A 21,096-nucleotide genomic window follows, 5' to 3' on the forward strand; every position below is an offset into this window, starting at 1 on the left:
AGGAAGGGGTGGGCTGATGAAGATGGGGGGCACCCAGAGGGCCATGGACAGGAAGAGTGGGCAGATGAAGGTGGGGGAATACCCAGAGGGCCACAGACAGGAAGGGGTGGGGACAGTCCCTTGATGCCCTTCAGCTGCTGTCTGCACTAGGGCTAAGTATGGGCTAAGTATAGATGAATTTTTAAATTCTTTTTCATGTTTTTCAGTTCTATAATGGAAGTTGTTATCTTAAGGTAATTAAAAAAGAAAAACTCTAAGAAGCAAATAACCAATTCAGTATTACAAGAGAAAAAGACCTCAAAGTAAATAAAAATCTTCAACAAAGTGTTCATTACTATTTCTTTTTTCCTGATCTTGCTGCAGGGGCTAGGAGTGGGCTCTGGCACTAACCAGCAATGGGAGATGGTACCTTACCTGCAAAATAAAGTGAGACCTCAGAGGTCTGCATGACCACACAGCCCAGGGAAGGCCCGCCTGTGCTTCTCTACGGAGGACTGCATCCATCTCTCTCTCTCAGGAAGTGGGAAAAGTTCTCCGAGATGTGGGAATGGAAAAACCAAGTGCTTCCAACACCACTGGCTCCCCTGGGAAACATCCACTCAGATGGGCTCCGCTCGGGTTCATCACAGCACCCCAGAATCCCCCCAGGAGGAAGCTGCAGGACTCACTCGACACAGCCCGCAAGAGGAGAGCCCTTCTGTTCCAGACAGCTCAGTGCTCACAGTACCTCCCTTGCCATCAGCAGAAGATGCCACAGGTGCCCATAAAAGTTCCCTGTCTTTACTGATAAAAGGCCTCAGGGAATTTCCAGAATCTGCCTGCTGCAACCTCTAGAACCCAAGTGCTGGCAGGTGAAGGCTCCTCCTGCCCCGCACCTCTGCCTCTCAGCCTGGCTGCTGGGTACGGCTTGTGCAAGGTGAGTAACCAGCCCAGGCTCGCGCCCACCCCAGCACACTGGTTTATTTCCAGAACTGTAGGCTGGGTCTGAAGAGCCTACCGTTAGGCTCAGATGAAGAATCTGGACAACACCAAAGTCGAAGAGAAAATGGGAACAGCACATAACGGGTGTTGTTTATCTGTCTGAGTCCCAGAGGCTCTTCCCTTGAGACTTTGGTGAAAATTAGATCCAGATTGTAAGATTACAAAGTTGGCCCCAAGGCAATAGGGATTTGGATTCCTCTAAGAAGCAGGTATTACAGCAGCTTTAGTTGAAGCCACAACAATAACTTAGCACTGAGAGACTGGCTGGCTGGCTCCCTACTCCCACATCCACTCTGCTCGATGCCACGTGGACTGAGAGCGGCCTCGGGATGACCTGTGAGGCCCCTGATGTGCCCCAGCTGCACTCTCACCTCCTACCCCGCAGCCTCCTTACCATTCTATGCCAGGCACGTCAGACCCGAGCTTCTGCTCCAACCCCCCTTGGCTCTGTAGCTCCTCACCTCCTGCACCAAGAGGCTCACACCTGCACCTCCAGCAAGGCTTGCGCAGATGCCCCATGTCTCAGGGCCGACCTGAAGCCTATTCACACAGCACCAGTACTCTCATACCCTGCCCTTCCCTGTTTTCTCCACAGCCACTGTCACCCCCTGACACGCCATAGGATGGACTCACTGACTAGACTGATGTTTTCTATCCCCCCGGCCAATGTCAGGATTCTGGCAGTGTGCCTGGTACATCACGGGCACACAGTAAACATCGGCTGAATGAATGAAGGAAAAAACAAAGTCTCTGTTCGAGTAATTTGTTAGTAAGAACTCTCCTCTTACAATACTAGTCCAGATTCCAATCACCCACAAGCCCAAGCACCTACATGCACAGACCCCAACCCCCCATGCCATCTCTCTGACCAGGGCACTGTCCTGCTGCAGTTGACATCTCTGGAAGTCAGCGGGCAGGCTTGCAACACTGTCTCATCAGGAAGCACTGTGCTCAGTACCTCACAGTAGCCCAGGGCCACCATCAAGCCCACCAGGAAGTCAGGACACACTGAGAGTTCCAACCAACATCCCATCAACAAGGCAGCTCTTCTTGTTCTGCTGTTGTAAGGTTGGAAGGCTTGGCTCAAATCCCAGCCCCACCACTGGCATCAAGATAACCTGAGTGAGTCAATTCACCTCACCAAGCCTTAGGGAATACCAATCCCTATCTCAGAGTGGCACTGGGAGGATGAAGGGAGCGAGTTTGTGGAAGTGATGAAATCACGATGGCTGGTACTACTTCATCAGCATTAGCAGCCATCATGACGACATTTGTTTTTCATGCAAAACTGCAAAAAATATACCAAGTTTCCTGCTGAAAATGTTTTGAAAACAATGTTTATAAGCTTTAGAAAAAGAAAGACATCTTAAGGATAATTTTAAAAGGAGTCATCTCAAGGTAGTTTGACAGAACTAGAATCGGGACCACAGTGTGGTGTCTGAGACAGGCGTGTGCCACTGTGTGCTGGCCAGCGCAAGGTCCTTTCCACAGATGTCACCCACACACCCTGTGGCTGCAGGTACTGTGGGGCCATCACAGCCTCCACACACACAGGCACTAGCGGGTGGCAGGCACTGTCGGCACAGGAACAAAGGCGTACAGTAGGCACCAAGGTCACCAACAGGCGGCCCCCAGCTCCTGCTGGTCTGTGTGGTCAGGTTAACTGTGGAGAAAGGTTATCGGAGAAGGAGGAAACTGTCTCTTTAAAGATCTTGGTTCTACAGAAGCAAGAAGGCAAAACGCATGTCACTCACACTACACGCTCTTGGCAGTAGTGTGAACGGAGGCAGGTTCCTCACAAAGCATGAAACCAGGATCCAGGGGGTCAGCAGAGACATAGCTTCCCATGAGTGTAAGACTTTAAACTCTGCTGACACAGAAAGAGTCACTTAGTCTAAAAATATAACCTGTGACAGCATCATAAGAAGCACTACTTACACGGAACCATGTGAGAAGCTTCTCTCTCGTAGACAGTCCTGTAAACAGTTCAACGGAAAAAAAAAAAAAAACAATTAAAACTGGACATAGGCTTTCCAAAGACAGACAGAAATCACAATCCTCTATCACCTTAGATACAAAACTTTATCAAATCAAAGTCATCTATTAAAAACACATGCCCATAAATCAGTCGTTGGGAAGGTCAAAGGTAGTTTCCCAGAAAAAGAATTCCAAAAAGTGATTCATTTCTAAACTGAGTCTGGAACATATAAGATGCTGATAGACAGAGCCTCAGGCTCCCCTGAACCTTGACCCATAGTCCTCAGCCTGATTGAAGTCTGGGGCACAGCTGATTCTCAAATCCCTCTTAATCTGTGGGACAAGGTAAAAACACAGGGAAGGTACACAGGACAGGACAGCTCAGGACACCCACAGTCTCAGCTCCACCCTGAAGGGCCTTTACCTGGACCACAGGCCAAGGGGTCTCCCTGTGCAGACTGAATTGGCAGGTAAACACCACACAGAGACTCCCACAGACAGACAGACAGTCTCTGTCCAGTGATGCCCAAAGACTAAAGAAACATAAGAAAGCCTGGACAAAGGACCATGGCAGCTGTGACAGAGAAAGAGTACAACTAGGGTGATTCTCCCACCACACTTAAAAAATCAGACAAAAGACATGAAAATCAGACCTGGAGCAGCAGGCAGCACAGCACAACAATCCGCAGAGGAGGAAAACAGATGCGATGCATCCTACGATTGCTACAGCCTACAGCCTGGGGAGAGTGCGCAGGCCACAGCACAGGAAGGGGGAACCCAGGTAAAGCCAGAGGAGTTGGAGACAGAGTTGAGAATTCAGGGAGGCAAAGGCAGAGAGGAGAGAGGAGACCTACAGCTGACATCTCTGGACATCTGTGGGCTGGGGCTGCAGCACTGTCTCATCAGGATGCACTGTACTCAGGGCCCCACAGCTAGAATTAGAGGGCAGAGTACCAGAAAGGAATGCCCTGCACAGACAAACATTTCAGAGGTCTGTGATGGGTTCCCTTGAGTCTTCGCCTGGACATGGATGGGCACAGGTGAATAAGTGAACTACTGGAGGCCAGGGGAAGAACCAATGAAAAGAAAAAGGACAGAAAATAGCTACAGTTCACACAGATCTGAAAAGAGTTCATACTCCCAACAACTAGACTACAGAAGCCTTGAAGTACAGGGGACACTAGGCTGATCACTGAAGGGCACTGCCTCAGTAACAGGACCACGTCGGCAGCAGACTAAGCTGCAGTACTACACTAGGCAATGCTTAACACAGCTCTACAACAAGCCACCAAAGTCTCTAACTTTCCAAGTAACTTGAATGCATTCCAAAACATAGTTCAAAATATTTTAAAAGAATACAGAGTCCAACAATACAAAGTTTACAATGTCTCATCCATCCAAGACTAGGCATGCAAAGAAGCACAAAAATGTATCTCATTATAAGATTAGTTGATCAATAAGATACAAACCCAAAAATTACACAGCGAGATCATTAGTACACAAAGACATTAAAACAACCGTTATACACTTTAGGAGGCAGAAGCAGGCAAATCACTTAAGGTCAGGAGTTCGAGACCAGCCTGAGCAACATGGTGAAACCCTGTCTCTACTAAAAATACAAAAATTAACCAGGCATGGTGGTGTGTGCCTGTAATCCCAGCTACTTGGGAGGCTGAAGCAGGAGAATAGCTTGAACCTGGGAGGAGGAGGTTGCAGTGAGCTGAGATCATGCCACTGTACTCCAGCCTGGGCGACAGAGTGAGACTCCATTTCGATCGATTGATTGATAGATGATAGACAGATATAAAACAGCTATTATAAATACATTGCATATGTAGAAGATGATACAGGGAAGCATAAAATACAAAGGAGAAACAAGAAACATATTTTTAAAAGACACAAATCAAGCATGCACAGACGAAAAATACATCTGAGACTTTAAAAATTATGCTGACTGGGATTAACACCACAATAGACCACAAAAGAAAAGATGAGTCAATGTACAGATAGAATAATCTGTGCATACAGAAACTATCTAAAATAAAACATAGAGAAAGAACCTCTACTCCCCAAAGACAAAAATATATGTGTAACTGGAGACCCAGAAGTGGAGGATGGGACGAGACAAAAATCTATTTTAAAAAATAATGACAAAACGCAGGTCAGAGGAGTCATGCCTATAATTCCAGCACTCTGAGAGCCCAGGAGTTTGAGATCAGCCTGGACAACATAGTGAGACTCCATCTACACAAAAAAGTTTTTAGAAATCAGCCAGGCATGGCGGGTGGCACACACCTATAGTCCAGCTATTCAGGAGGCTGAGGTTGGAGGCTCACTTGAGCCCAGGAATTCAAGTCTACTCTGAACTGTGACTGCACTACTGCACTCCAGCCTGGGTGACAGAACAAGGCCTTGTCCCTAAAACAGACAAAAAAAATTACAAAAACTTTTCAAAATGGATGAAAATTATAAGCCCATCCGTAAATTCAGGAAGGTCAACAATCCCCAACCAGAAGGGGAGAAAAAAATAAAGGAAATTAAACCAAGGCACATCATAATCAAATTATGTTAAAAAAAAAAAAAAAGGTTGTAAAGGCAGCCAGAAAAAAAGAAACAGTAAGGCAAGAGCAGCTAAAATCGACTCATTTGCTGCTCTTGCCACAGAAAAACAAAAGAAAACACAAATCGGTACCTATGTGAGATGATGGATACGTTCATTTGCTTCACTACAGGAACCTTTTTATTATCTGTATGTATTTCATAACATAATATTGTGTACCTTAGACATACACCATATAATTAACTTTTTAAAATAGGAAACCATGTACAAAGAAACACACACAGACAAGGTAAACAGAGAACCTCTCAGAAACAGTGCAAGCCAGAAGCCAATTGAATTACATCTCTAAAGTAATGAAAGAAGAAGCTATCAACCTGGAATACATAGTAAAATAACTTTCAAATATAAAAGTAAAATGAAGACTTTTTCTAACAAAAGCTAAAATAATTCATAATCCAACATACCTGAACTACAAATAATCTTAAAAGAAGCACAAAATACAAAAGTAAAATAATACCAGAAGGAAATCTGGATCCATAAAAAGAAGTAAAAACTGTAAAAACCATGGAAACAGAAAATATATAAAATATAAAAGCCTTTTTTTCTTAATTTTTTAAGATTGTTTTCAAAGATAATAGACTATTTAAAGCAAAAACAAAAAAGGCAATGCGTTGTGGGGCTTATGACAATGTCCAAGTGAGGTGATAAGAGCATAACGTAATAGCCAGAAGTGAGAGAGAGTATACTTCTGTAATGTTCTGACATTATATATGAACTGGCATAATGTAACTTGCAGATGACTATGATAGGTTAAGGAAATATACAACAAATCCTAAAGCAACCTCTAAAAACAGAGATAAAGCTAATAAGCTGCAACCCAGGGTCCTCAGGTTTTTAGGCATACACTATAAAAAAGTATCCACTTGTAACTGTTGCATCTTGTGTTGTTGTTTAATAAAAGTTCCAGGAAGAAAGCCCAGTGCTGGCAAAATGAATACCAGTTAGATCCAGAGATGCCTCCATTGGAGATGAACTTTGGCAAACTCTCCTCATTACCATACTAAAAACTCCACCCAGGGAGGAGCTTATTTGCCATCTTGTATACCTGTAAGGTATGTGCATACATGATTGACAACTGTGCCTGTGCTGCCTTGACTCTACCTTCTACATACAATGATTCAGCTAAGAAGCCTCAAAACGGTGTTTTCAGCTTTATTCAGGAAGGCTCTACTTTGGAGAATTATCCCTGGTGTCCTCCTTACTTGTTGCAATTTTAGATTCCCTTGTTAAATCCTCCTTGGTTGAGCTCATTGTACTATTGGTGGCCAAGCAACTGAACCCACCCATTGTGTGGGCAACAAAGCTAGTAAAGGTAATAAATTGATCATGAAAAGTACTCAATCCAAAATAAGGGAGGATAAGAGGAAAGGGGGACTGTAATAACAAGTGGGAAAAATAGAAATCCAATAGCAAAATGGCAGATTTATACCCAACCATATCAATAATCACATTAAATATGAATGGTATAAACATCCCATTCTAAATGCACTTTTTAAGACTGGATAAAAAAATAAGACCACACTATAAGCTATTTGTAAGAAACCCACTTTAAATATAAACATATGCATAGGTTAAAAGAAAAATGAGGGGAAATAAATGTGCCATGTTAACTCTAATCAAAAGAAAGCTGGAGTGACTATATTAATAACAGAAAAAAGTAGATTTCAGAGAACATAGTATTAGCAGAAGTATATAAGGGCATTTTATAATAATCAAGGGGTCAGTTTATCAAGAGAAAATAATAACCCTGAAAGTTCACACGCCTAATAAAGAGCTTAAAAATATATAAAGCACCCCCCTCACATCAAATAGAGAAATCCACAATTATAATGGGAGCTTTCTACACTTTTCTTTCAATAACTGATTTTGTAAAAACCTACACAGAAGATCAGTAAGAGATATAGGAGACTCAAATAACATTATCACTCAACATTATTTAACTGACATTTATAGAGCACACAATTATAACACAATAGACCTTCTTTTCAATGATCATGAGATATTTTCAAAGGTCATATTTTGAAAATTTTTTTTAAGTTTCAATAGAACTTGAAAGGAATAAAAATAATATTTCCTGACCCCAATGGAATTAAATTAGAAATCAGGAACAAAAAAGTATCTGGGAAATCTTCCAAATACTTGGAAAATAAATAGCACATGTCTAAATAACATATATATATATAGGTCAAAGAAAAAACACAATGGAAATTAGAAAGTATTTTGACCTGAATAATCTGAATAAAAATGAAAACACTACATATCATTTGACCTGAATAAAAATGAAGACTCTCTGCATCAAAATATGTGGGAGGCAGTTAAAGCAGTATCAAGAGGGAAATTTATAGCACTAAATGATTATATTAGGGGAATAAAGGGTCTCAGATCAATTACTTAAGCTTATTAAAACAGAGCAAAGTAAGCAGAAGAAAGGAAATAAAGACTAGAAATCTATAAGCTGAAAAGCAATTTTAAAAATACTTACTTCAGGAGACTAAAGTGGGAACATCACTTGAAGCCAGGAGTTTGAGACCAGCCTGGGCAACACAGCAAGACCTACTCTCTACAAAAAAAAATTTTTTTTATATTAGCCAGGCATTGTAGATGGTGAAACATGCCTGTACACCTAGCTACTCAAGAGGAAGAGGTAGGAAGATCACTTGAGCCAAGGAGTTTAAGGTTACAGAGCAAGCCTGTCTCTAAAAATACATAAAGAGAAGTAAAAAATACAGAAAATAAAACCGAAAGTTGGTTCTTTAACAAGATAAATACTATTGATAAACATCTAGCTGCACTGACCAACAAAAAGGGGGAGAAGGCCCAAGTTACCAATATCAAGAATGAGAAATAGAACATTATACAGATACAGAAGATATTATACAGACAATTAGGTCAAACCACAATGTGATACTACTTCACACCAGAATGGCTATAATCAAAAAAGTCTAATGGAAATGTTGATGAGGACCTGGAGAAATAGGCAACATCATACATCGCTGGTGGAAATGAAAAACGGTGCTCCTACTGTGGAAAACAGTCTGGCAGTTCCTCAAAAAAAAAAAAAGAAAACATAGAATCACCATATGACAACTCCCCTACTAGGTACAGACCCAAAAGAATTAAAAATACAGATTTAAGCAGATACTTGTTTATAACAGTGCTATTCACAATAGCCAACATGGGGAAACAACCCAAATGTCTATCAACAAATGAATGGGTAAAAACTTTTTGGTACAGCCATACAATGGAATTTGCTGCAGACATCAAAAGGAATGAAGTACAACACGTGCTACAGATGAACCTCCAAACTAGGCTAAGTGAAAGAAGCTAGACGTGAAAGGTTATATACTGCATTATTTCTTCAGAGGAAATATCTAGAGCAGGCAAGTCTATAGAGACAAAAAGCAGATTAGTGGTTTCCAGGGCATAAGGAAAGGGGGAAATGAGGAGTGATTACTAAATGGATATGAAGTATTCCTCCGTGGTAACAAAAAAGTTTTGAAAAAGTTTGAAATTGGGTGGTGGTTGTACAACATTCTGAATGCACCAAATGCCACCAAATTGTATACTTAAAATGACTAATTGCATGTTAAGTGAATGTCACCTCAATAAATACATAAATATAATAATTGGATGCTATGAACTACTACATGTCAGTAAATTTGCCAACTTAGATGGAGCAAGTTCTTACTAGAATCAAACCACCGGCCAGGCGCAATGGCTCACACCTGTAATCCCAGCACTTTGGGAGGCTAAGGCGGGCGGATCACCTGAGGTCAGGAGTTTGAGACCAGCCTGTCCAACATGGAGAAACCCTATCTCTACTAAAAATACAAAAAAATTAGCCAGGTGTGGTGGTGCATGCCTGCAATCCCAGCTTCTCGGGAAGCTGAGGCAGGAAAATTGCTTAACTCCTGGAGGCAGAGGTTGTGGTGAGCCAATATCGCACCACTGCACTCCAGCCTGGGCAAGAAGAGCAAAACTCCATCTCAAAAAAAAAAAAAAAAAAAAAAAAAGAATCAAACCATCGAAACTCACTCAAGGAGAATTAAATAACCCTATATGTATACCGAAGAAACTACATGCAAGATAAAACCTTCCCACAAAGAAAAGAGCTGACCCAGATGACTTCACAGGTGAATTCTATAAAATATTCAAGGAAGAAATAGTATCAATTTCTTACTAACTCACCTAGAAAATTGAAGATGAGAGAATACTTTCCAATTCATTCTATAAGGCAAGCATTAACATAATACAAAACCAGAAAAAGACACTACAAGAAAATACATCAATATTTCTCAGAAATATAGATGACAAAATTCTCAAATTTTAGCATACAAAAATCCAACAATATAAAATAAATTCATGCAGACAAAGTGGGTTTTAACCCAGAAATGCAATTGGCTTACTATTGTTTTCTAAAGCAATCAATGTAATTCACCATATAAACAAAAAAGGAATACCATAAGATCATCTCAATAGATATAGAGAAGACAAAATTCAGTATTAACTCATGATAAAAATCCTCAGCAACCTGGATATATAAGGACTCTTTCTGAACTTGATAAAGGACCTCCAGTTGAAATATACAGCTAACAGTATACACAAGGATAAAAACTGAATGCTTACCCCTCAATTCAGGAACAAAGTTAGACTGTCCCCTCCAAACAGTTCCTTTAACAAGATATCAACCTCCACAAGTTGATCTATCAATTCACTACAATCCCAACCAAATCTGAATTCATCTAAGCGAATTCTCAAATTTGTACGAACATACCGAGTAAATAAACCAGCCAAAGAACTTTGAAAAACAAAATGGGAAGCCTTATGATGCCTGATTTCAAGATTTATTATAAAGCTAGTTATAAAGATAAATAAATTGACCCATGGACCAGGATAGAGTCCAGAAACAGTCTGCACACAGCATTAACCATGTTTTTCCTTTTCTGTATCTGATGCTTTGACATCCATGGTGCCTTGCTGACCCTGGAGGGAGTGCCCTCCCAGAGTTAGCCAATTCCTAGAAATAGTAAACAATCCACCCTAGAGTGCACATTTCAAATACAAATCCAGAGCTCACACCCCAACCACCTCCTCTCACGTGGGACCATTCTCCACCTGCCTCAATCACCACAAGGACAACTAGGGACAGACTCTACACCCAAGGGCCTGCTGAAATGATTCAAACTGCCATTCCTAAGCCTGCTCCCCTGCCTCAGCCATTCCTCCCATGGAGACCACAGTGAGGCTTTCCCTGCCCATGTTGTCCCCTTGCTCCCTCTCTGCCTCTTGACCTACCTTGTACTTCCTGCATGGCCCTGCCTGGGAGTGGTGCTCCTGTTTCCAGTGAGCTGTAAGTACATAGATTTTCTTCCTCCATGACAGTATTTCTGCTAATACATGACATGTATTAGCACACAGGATTAAAACAAATCCCAGATATCCTTAAAACACGCACACATGAACAAGTGATTTTGATAAAGTTTCTGATGCAATTTAATGAGGAAAACATAATCTTTTCAAGAAATGGTGCTAGAACAACTGGACATTATATTTTAAAAAAAACAAGGAAAATAAGAACCTTGACATTATCTTTGCATCCAATATAGAATTAATTCAAAATGGATCATAGACTTAAATGTAATAGTCAAACTATAAACTTGTAGAAGAATGAGTAAGAAAATAAAGACCTTCAATTTCACAAAGAATTCTTAAACATGATACAAAAGGCATGAGCTACAAAATTAAAAACTGATGTTGGATGTTATCAAATTTTAAAACTTTTGATCTTCAAATCACTGTTATAAAAATGAAAAGTATTTGCAAAACACATACCCCATAAAAGACTGTATCCAGAATATATACAGAAAAAATTCTCAAAGCTCAATAAGAAAACAGGCAACACAGTTTTTTAGAGAGCAAAATATTTGATCAGGTACTTCAAAGAAAATATACAGATGTTGAATAAGTACATAAAAAGATGAGCTGGCTGGGAAAGTAGAAAGCATGCTTTCCAGACCAGCCAGACCAGCCGCGGGAGCAACACACGGGCCGCTGTCCTCCACATCCTGAATGCCGTGGCGGAAGACACCAGAAACACAGGCAGGCCTCCAAGAGGGAAACACAAACATCAGGCAAGGTCAGCACTGTCTGTGACACAGTGTCAGATGGACAGGCCTGGCTGGATCATGGGCCTGCAACCCACTATCAAGGGAAAGCAGGGGTTCGGGCATGGAGCAGGACGGGTCAGGACGCTGCCAACGCTCCCCTAGGTGAGCCCACCCAGTCCATAGTCATGCGCTCTTTCTCTACTGATAATCTCCTAAATTAATTTCCTTCACCCTGCTCTCTCCCATGAGCTCCCATATCCACCGCCTACCTGGCCAAGCCACTTGGACATCTATTACTTGAAGTCCAAGACCAAACCCTTAACCCCTCCCACCCTGCCCTGACCCTCCCCACGTCATCCTGCCTGAGTTGCTCAGGCCCCTCGGAGTCGTCTGAGTCCTCCCTCCAGTCCCATTGGTGGCCTCAGCATGCACCACATCTCAGGAGCCCTAACCACACTGCCTGGGCCCCTGTGGCCTCTGTACCAAACCTGTGCCCCTGTGCCTTCCCCACAGCCAGGGTGAGCCTCTGCAGTGGGGCCTAGGGCCATGGCTGACACCTGAGGGTGTCACCTGACCTCCTGGGGGGGGGTCTGCTCCCCTGACCTCATCTCCTGCACCTGGTGCCTCACCCAACCACCCCTTCCTTTCCTTTCCTCCGTCAGGTCTTTGCCCCATCCACGCCTCCTGCCTAGGCACATGCCTGCTCCCTCCTGCCAGCTAGTTCCACCATCTCCTCCTCAGAAAGGCCTCCCTTGCCCACCCTCCAGGCAGCCCCTCAGCCACCCCTGCTCAGCCTCCCTGCTCTCTGTCTAGCATGTGCCTGCTGTGTTTGTAAGTCACCTTCTTTGGTTGTGGGCCCCATCCCCGCCCACTAGAAATAAACCCCGTGGTGGTAAGAATCTTGTCTGTGTGTCCATGCCGCTCCAAGACCAGGAAGAGCACTGTGGAGGCAGGCCCCCAGCAGAGGCTTGACAGAGAGAGGACAGGCAGGCACTGCCCCCACAGTCTTCTCCCTAAGTGGCAGGGCCTGAAGGAAAACGGGGGCGTTAAGGACACGCCTGCTGTGAGGCCCAGGGCATCTGTGTGTCCACATCTATGGGCACTCTTCCTTTTCTAAAAATCACAGAATGAAATAATATTTATTGGATGAGGGAAAGGGAAAACCCTGTACCTACCACAGGATACTTGTGGTTCAGCTAATCAGAAAAAAGCCACCATCAGAACCTGACTGATCAGAGGTCACCTGCTCAGAGTTCAGGGCGCTTCTCAAGCGCGGGCACCAGGTGGAAGCTGCCACAGACCACCCCAGGCCATGCGCCACAGCTCAGGGCCCAGGCTCTGGCATTGCCACTGGTTTGCAAACATACCCTAGCATTGCAGGGAAACTACATAGCCATGACAGAATCTCTTCATTGGAAAGATATTTTAGAAACACAGCCAGTAAGTAATAAGGCAAAACAAGCAAAATATTACACCTGCAGATTCAGCCATGATACAAACAGCCATACTTGTGGCTTGAAACAGCTTATTTGAGCTATTTTCTGTAATTTTTATCATTTAAGGTACAGAGGAAGTTCATGGAATACTGGAGTATCCCAATGACAGCATCTCCGAGAGTCAATGTCTCCCTTACAGAGAGGGCTTCTTGTCTTCCTGTCACCCACTTTCTCAGACCAGAGCAGCCTCATGGTCCAACAGCCTGAAAACAACAGCAGACGGAGTGCCACTCCAGCTGGGGTCTCTTTCAGATCCCACTGAGGCCCCCACCCTTGCTGCTTCCCATCGCTGCCCATACATCTACACGTCTGACGCCGCTTCTCATTCTCACACTTACAATGACACCGCTAACACCTCACATCAGAGTTTTAATGTTCCTGTTACAGAGCAGCCTGGCCTGCCACCATGAAGGCAGTGAGACTCCCAGCTGTCCCCACCTCACTCGGCAGGGGCAGGGCTGGGACTCCTTCCAGCATGCAGTGCTGGCTTCTGGGGCTGCCCCGTTGGGAGAGGATGAGCAAGCAGAGAGAGAAACCAGCGGGGAGTGCAGGCAGCCGCCATGCACTACCCTGTGAGTATTTTAGCCCCCCACTTCCAAAGACTGCATTATTATGACTCAGGGTAACACTGGGGTGGGGGGATCACAGCTGGACACCCCTGGAAGTACAGCTCCTAGGAATTTGCTCATAGGTTCCATTTTTGCTAAATGTGTTAACAAGAGCTCAAACTTCAACAGATCTCAAGAAAGAAAGATGAGCAAATGCTATGTTTTTAACTAAAACCTAAATAGGCCACAGCAAGGATCTGACTTCAGGAGGGGACAGCCTTGACTCTGAATTTCTCCAGATCTGGGGGACAGAGTATCTCATTATCTCGCCCCCTGTGGGACAGTGAATTAAGAGTTTTACAGTGCCAACCAGAAGCAGGATGTGGTGTGAACCAGAGTTTAAAACAGCTTACAATGAAGGAGGATGGGCAAGGAAGACGAGTCAACTTAATTCCTGTCACAGAATCCACCAGTGGAATCACCATTTGTATTATAAATTATTACCACTCTCAGTGATGGTCTCAGCAGAAAGGAGAAGGAAGCAAACAGCAGGTGAACATCTTTGCTCCTCCACCTCAAAAGTGGTGTGGCCATGTCATGACTGACAAGGCCAGAGAATGCAGATCCCACAGACCCTGAGCCCGACCCTGGCCTGGCATCCAACCTGCGTGTTGCGCTGGCTGTGCTGCCTGGCCTGGGACAGCAGCCCCTTCCCTCCTTCCAGACACTCGCTCACAAGTTTCCTCCATTTAGACATCCAGCATCTGCCCACAGTGTGTATTTCTTATTTCACTTTCCTATTTAAGATAGAGCATACTTCAGGTATGTGTGAATACAGATACATATACCCATGTTTCAATCTTTTAAAATTACACTGATGGGCGTTATTCACGATCAACTTGTAAGGATTTATAAAACAATTTTTGTTTCAATGTCAGTTACTACATGAACTTATTAAAATTTAAAAATTCGCTATTTTTACTTTCCTATTTTCTGAATGGGTCACTCTCATTATCAGAACTGGACATGGGAAGTCTGGCCTCTCACCAGGGTAATTAAGTTGCCTAGAATATATCTGCTAGACTCTCTAGACAACTGTCCCTATGATCACCAATCCCTGATGGACAATTAGCTCTGCAGAGCCCTGCCCCAGAGCCTCCCTCAACAGCCGGCCCGCAGGCCGCAGATGGCAGGCCATGTGCTGAGAGCCTAGGATGCCTGCGCATCCCCTGGTTGTGGAACACATGCCAGCTCCCGGTGCGGAAAGCTGGAAAGAACAGAAGAGTGCAAAAAATATATGTAAAAGCACCTCCACTTCGCAGGTAGAAGCGGTAATAGAAGTAGAGTATGTTTTCTTCTAGTACTTTCTCATTATTACATTTACCTATATAGATTTTTAAAACAAAAATGAGATCACATATATGTTCTCTAAGATAATGTAGTAAATCTGTGTCTGTAATATTTGTAGAAAATATTTATAACAGCTTGTTTTTAGCCTTTAATAATATTTATTAATAGTCAAAGAAATCTGTCTGAAAATCTCTACGATTTAAGATTATCTAGATTGCTTTATGCTTAGAAAAATATTTCTACATTTCAAAGATCGGGTTAATATTCATATAATTCTTCTTGAACAATGAAAAAATATATTATTTCTCCTACAGGTATAAAAGTGATATATATTCATTTAGGAAAACTTAGAAAATTCAGAAATGTGTGAAAACAAATAGCAGTAATCTCAGCTCTCAGAGACAAATATTATAAGCCTTTGGTTGTACCTCTATACACACAAATACACATCCACACATATATCCACTTACATTTTATGTCACGTAGGCCATTTTTACATACATTAATGACTTAGGTGCCAGTAACTGGGTACATTTTTTTCATGTAATGGATTATTCCTATAAACACTAATTGCTGTCTAATATCTCATTGTGTTGTGAAGCACAATAACTGACTTACTAAATCCTTTATTACTGGGCATTTGGGTTCCTTCCAATTGTTAATTATTTAAATTAATATTGTACATGGCACTATTTAAATTAATACTGTACATGGCACTGGCCAAAACAGAGATATAGACCAATGGAACAGAACACAGGCCTCGGAAGTAACGTCACATATCTAAAACCATCTGATCTTTGACAAACCTGACAAAAACAAGCAATGGGGAAGGATTCCCTGTTAAATAAATAGTGTTGGGATAACTGGCTAGCCATGTGCAGAAAGCTGAAACTGGACCCCTTCCTTACACCTTATATAAAAATTAACTCCAGATAGATTAAAGATTTAAACAGAAGACCTAACACCATTAAAACCCTAAAAGAAAACATAGGCAATACCATTCAGGACATAGGCATAGGCAAGGACTTCATGACTAAAACACCAAAAGCAATGGCAAAAAAAGCCAAAATAGACAAATGGTATCTAATTAAACTTAAGAGCTTCTGCACACCAAAAGAAACAATCATCAGAGTGAACTGGCAATCAACAGAATGGTAAATTTTTGCAAGCTACCCATCTGACAAAGGGCTAACATCCAGAATCTACAAAGAACTAAAACACATTTACAAGAAAAAAACAAACAACCCCATCAAAAAGTGGGCAAAGGATATGAACAGACACTTTTCAAAAGAAGATATTTATGCAGCCAATAAACATATGAAAAATGCTTATCATCACGGGTCATTAGAGAAATGCAAATCAAAACCACATTGAGATACCATCTCACACCAGCAAAATGGCAATCATTAAAAAATCTGGAGACAACAGACCCTGGAGAGGATATGGAGAAATAGGAATGCTTTTACACTGTTGGTGGGAGTATAAATTAGTTCAACCATTGTGGAAGTCAGTGTGGCTATTCCTCAAGGATGTGGAACCAGAAACATCATTTGACCCATCAATCCCATTACTGTGTATATACCCAGAGAATTATAAATCATTCTGTTATAAAGACACATGTACACGTATGTTCATTATGGTAGTTTACAATAGCAAAGACTTGGAACCAACCCAAATGCCCATTAATGACAGACTAGATAAAGAAAATGTGGCACATATATACCATGGAATACTATACGGCCATAAAAAAGGATGATTTCATGTCCTTTGCAGGGACACAGATGAAGCTGGAAATCATAATTCTCAGCAAACTAACACAGAAACAGAAAACCAAACACCATATGTTCTCACTCACAAGTGGGAGTTGAACAATGAGAACATATGGGCACAGGGAGGGGAACATCACATACTGGAGCCTGCCAGGGGTGGGGGGGGGAGGTGGGGATAGAATTAGGAGAAATACCTAGTGTAGATGACAGCTTGATGGGTGCAGCAAACCACTATGGCACATGTATACCTATGTAACAAACTTGCACGTTCTGCACATGTATCCCAGAACTTAAGTATAATATTTTGCATATACTGAGCCCTAAATAAAGTATGAGTAGTAGTGAGTATTCCTCTTTAGGTACAAAGGACTGATAGATGTTGAAGACCTTTGCAGTCTTCCTGCTGGCTTATCTCTGACAGCCATCTGGAGGTGCCATCTCTACTAGTCCCTCAGGCCAGAACATATTTCCACTTCCTCCTACTCGCCTTGGAAATTGGTAGGTAATGCTTTTGCCTACAGAGGTTCAAAAATCTAGCAATCTTTCAGTTTCCAGAGATGGTGTCATGACTTAGCATGTGCATTCGTCTCTTCTCACATTGCTATGAAGAAATACCTGACACTGAGTAATTTAAAAAGAAAAGAGGTTTAATTGACTCACAGTTCCACATTGCTGGGGAGGCCTCCGGAAACTTCCAATCATGACAGAAGGCAAAGGAGAAGCAGGGTGGCAGGATGGAGAAGTGCCAGATGCTTATAAAGCCATCAGATCTTGTGAGACTCACTCAATATCACAAGAACAGCATGGGGGAAATCACTCCCATGATCCAATCACCTCCACCTGGCCCAGCCTGTGACATGTGTGAATTATGGGTAATGGGGGATTACAATTTGAGATGAGATCTGAGTGGGACACAAAGCCTAACCATATCAGTATGTCTTGGAGAAGATATACTAGAAACTCTCTGCCCACATTTCCTGTCACCAGGTATGGCTTGTTCTCACTTCTTAGTTCCTCAGTTGTCTTCTTTTAACTCTCCCAGTGATGGCCCCTCTGGCCCCCCTGAGAACATTTACTGTTCTGTCCTTCATCCTCAAAAGTAGCCCAAGTCACTCACATCCACTGAAAAGCCCCTTCCCAACTGGCTTCAGCCCTAATTCTGGGGTAAAGCCAACCTTGTGCAGGGTGAGGATTATGAATGGTCAGCCAGATACAGCTCAGCTAATCACACAATGTGGCTTGTTTCCTGAATTCAGCCAGGTCAGGTTTAACCGAAGATGGAACTTTCTCACACACTGATCTCCCTTCCCATTAGCTGGGCTCTAGATCTGATGCTTGGCCCTGCTTAGCACAAGTCCCACACTGTTTCTATTCTCTAACTTTACAGAGCATCTTGATATCAGATGAATGAGCAGCTCTGCACTGCTGTTTTTTTCCAAACTTGGTTGGGCAGTCTTATGCTTTAATTTCCTTGTGACATTTAGAAGCAGTTCATCAATTTTCATAAAATATCCTGTGGCAATCACCTGCATTTTTTGAAAAGTGTTCATTATAAAACACAGGACACAGATGGCATCAATGAGAATAGCAGAGTAATAACTACTAACAGCTTACCTCTCTGCAAAAGCAATGAGAACACTGGCAAAATTGTCACAATAAACTTTTTAAGAGGTCTGGAAATTCATCAAAGGCTTGTAGTAATCCAAGGATCACTGATCAAGAAAAACAACTGGACCTTGGTAAGAACAGTGAGCTTTGCAGCATTTAACTTACCCTACTCCCATCCCCTTCCCCGCAGCTGCATCTGAGCCTGGAAAACCAAGACCCCAGCAATCAATGAGAACCAGCAGCCTGGTTGGCATGGAAGAAGCAGAACAGGACAGGAGTCTTTCAAAGCTGTAAACACCTACTCTTAAAAAAGAAGTAATATCTGAATTCGATAACCTAAATTTTCATCTTAAGAAACTAGTAAAACAAGAGAAAACTAAACCCAAAGTAAGCAGAAGGAATGAAACGACAAATATTAGGGCAACAAGAAATTAACACAGAAGAGAAAACAAAACCAAAAGTTAATTTCTTGAAAAGATCAACAAAATTGACAAATATTCACCTAGACTAGTAAAAAAAAATTAGAGAAGAATCAAATTATTAAAATTAGGAATGAAAGAGGAGACATCACTGCCAATCTTGCAGAAATAAGAAAGATTATAAGAAAATACTAGAAACAATTTTATATCAACAAATTAAATAACCTAGATGAACAAATTCCTAGAAACACACAGAAACTATAGAAACTGACTCAAGAAAAAAAGCGAAATCTGAACAAACCTAAAACAACTGAAGAGATTTAATAACCAAAAAACTTTCCATAAGGAAAAGTCCAGGCATCACTCCTGTATTCTGCCAAACATTTAAGTAGTAACACCCACCCCTCACAAACTCTTTCAAAATACAGACTAGAAAAGGATATTTCCCAACTCATTTTATGAGGCCAGTGTTAGCCCAATATCAAACCTAGACAAAGAAAACAACAGGCCATTATCTCTTATGAATACAGATGTAAAACTTCACAACAAAAATACTAGTAAACCAAATCTAGCAATATATAAAGGGATTATACACCATGATCAAGTGGATTTTATCCAAAATGCAAAGTTGGCTTAAAATCCAAAAATCAATCAATGCAATACATCATATTAATGGAATAAAGGACAAAAACCACATGATCATCTCAATAGACACAGAAAAAGCATTTGGCAAATTTCAATGTCTAATGATAAAAACACTCAAAAAAACTAGGAATAAAGGGAAGGTTTATTAACTTGATAATGGATATCTATGAAAAATTCACACCTAACATCATGCTCAATGGTAAAAGACTGACAGCTTTTCCCCTAAGATGAAAAACAGGACAAGGATGTCTGCCCTTTCCAGTGCAATCAACACCATACTGAAGGTTTTAGCCAGGGCAATTAGGCAAGAAAAAGAAATACAGGGCATCCAGACTGGAAAGGAAAAACACAAATATTGGTTTGGAGATGACATGATATTATACATAGAAAATACTAAGAAATCCACTAAAAAACTGGTATAATAAAGTTCAGCAAGGTGGCAGAATACAAGATCAATATACAAATATTAACTGTATTTCTGTACACTAGCAATGAACAATCCAAAAATAAAATTTAAAAAATTCATAACAGCAACAAAAAGAAATTGAAAATTCGGAATAGATTTAATTTTTAAAAATACAAGATTTGTACACCAAAAGCTTCAAAAAAAAAAAAAAAAGGGAAAGAAATCAAACAAGGCCTAAATAAATGGAAAAACATCTTATGTTCATCAATTGAAAAATGTAATATTATTAAGATGGCAATACGTCCTAAACTAATCTACAAATTCAGTGCAATCTCAATCAAAATTCCAGATGACTTTCTGACAGAAATTGACAAGCTGATCCTGAAATTCATATGAAAACTCAAGGGACTCAGAATAGCCAAAACAATCTTAAAAAAGAAAACAAAAATCAGAGGACTCACATTTCCCAACTGGAAAACTTGTTACAAAGCTACAACATTCAATACATTGTTACATGGACATGTTCTGGACTAAACTGTATCCCCACAAAATTCATGTGTTGAAGACCTAATCCCCCAAATCACTGTATTTAAACATAGAGACTTTAAAGAGCTATTAATAATTAAGACTGAATGAGGTCATAAGAGTGGGGCCTTAATCCAACAGAACTAGTGTCCTTATAAGAAGAGGACTGGTATCCTCATAGCAAAAGGCCAGTGAAGACACAGCAAGAGGATGTCATCTCCAAACCTAGAAGAGAGTCCCCAGAAGAAACCAAAGCTGCCAACACTTTGATTTTAGACTTCCGGCTTCCAGAACTATGAGAAAATAAATTCTGCTGTTTAAGCCATTCAGTGTGTGGTATTTTGTTATGGCAGCCCTAGCAGACTAATTCAGGGTATAATGAAGTACATATAAATATATTCTCTTTCCCTCCCCATATATACATATGGAAATAAACAAATTAACCCTTACATTTACAGTCAACTCATTTTAACTAAGACTGCCAAGAGAAACACTATTCATTTTAATAAAGTGTGCTGAGACAACTGGATAGCCACATGTAAAAGAATGAATCTGGAACCCTATTTAATACTATAGACAAAAATTAATTCAAAATGAATCAAAGACCTATGGGCTAAACCTATAAAGCTCTTAGAATAAAATGTG

The 21,096-nt window shown here is 41.4% G+C and overlaps 1 protein-coding gene across 17 annotated transcripts in view; it reads right to left on the reverse strand.

Annotated features, from left to right (window-relative positions):
- Nucleotides 1-21,096, reverse strand: part of PCBP3 (poly(rC) binding protein 3) — a 264,296-nt gene that overhangs the window by 182,814 nt on the left and 60,386 nt on the right. For 4 of the 17 annotated variants that reach the window (XM_032276695.1, XM_032276693.1, XM_032276694.1 and 1 more), the window contains exon 1: nucleotides 2,920-3,495. The exons of 1 other annotated variant lie outside the window; for it this stretch is intronic. The gene's annotated coding sequence lies outside the window, so the exon portion shown is untranslated. Of the gene's footprint in view, nucleotides 1-2,919; nucleotides 3,566-21,096 lie in introns of those variants that run through there. 12 more of the 17 variants (XM_032276701.1, XM_032276697.1, XM_032276700.1 and 9 more) reach the window with 7 other exon arrangements.

This window comes from Sapajus apella, unplaced genomic scaffold, assembly GCF_009761245.1.
Source record: "Sapajus apella isolate SASKATOON/1434 unplaced genomic scaffold, GSC_monkey_1.0 scaffold8, whole genome shotgun sequence".
NCBI classification, from domain to species: Eukaryota; Metazoa; Chordata; class Mammalia; order Primates; family Cebidae; genus Sapajus; species Sapajus apella.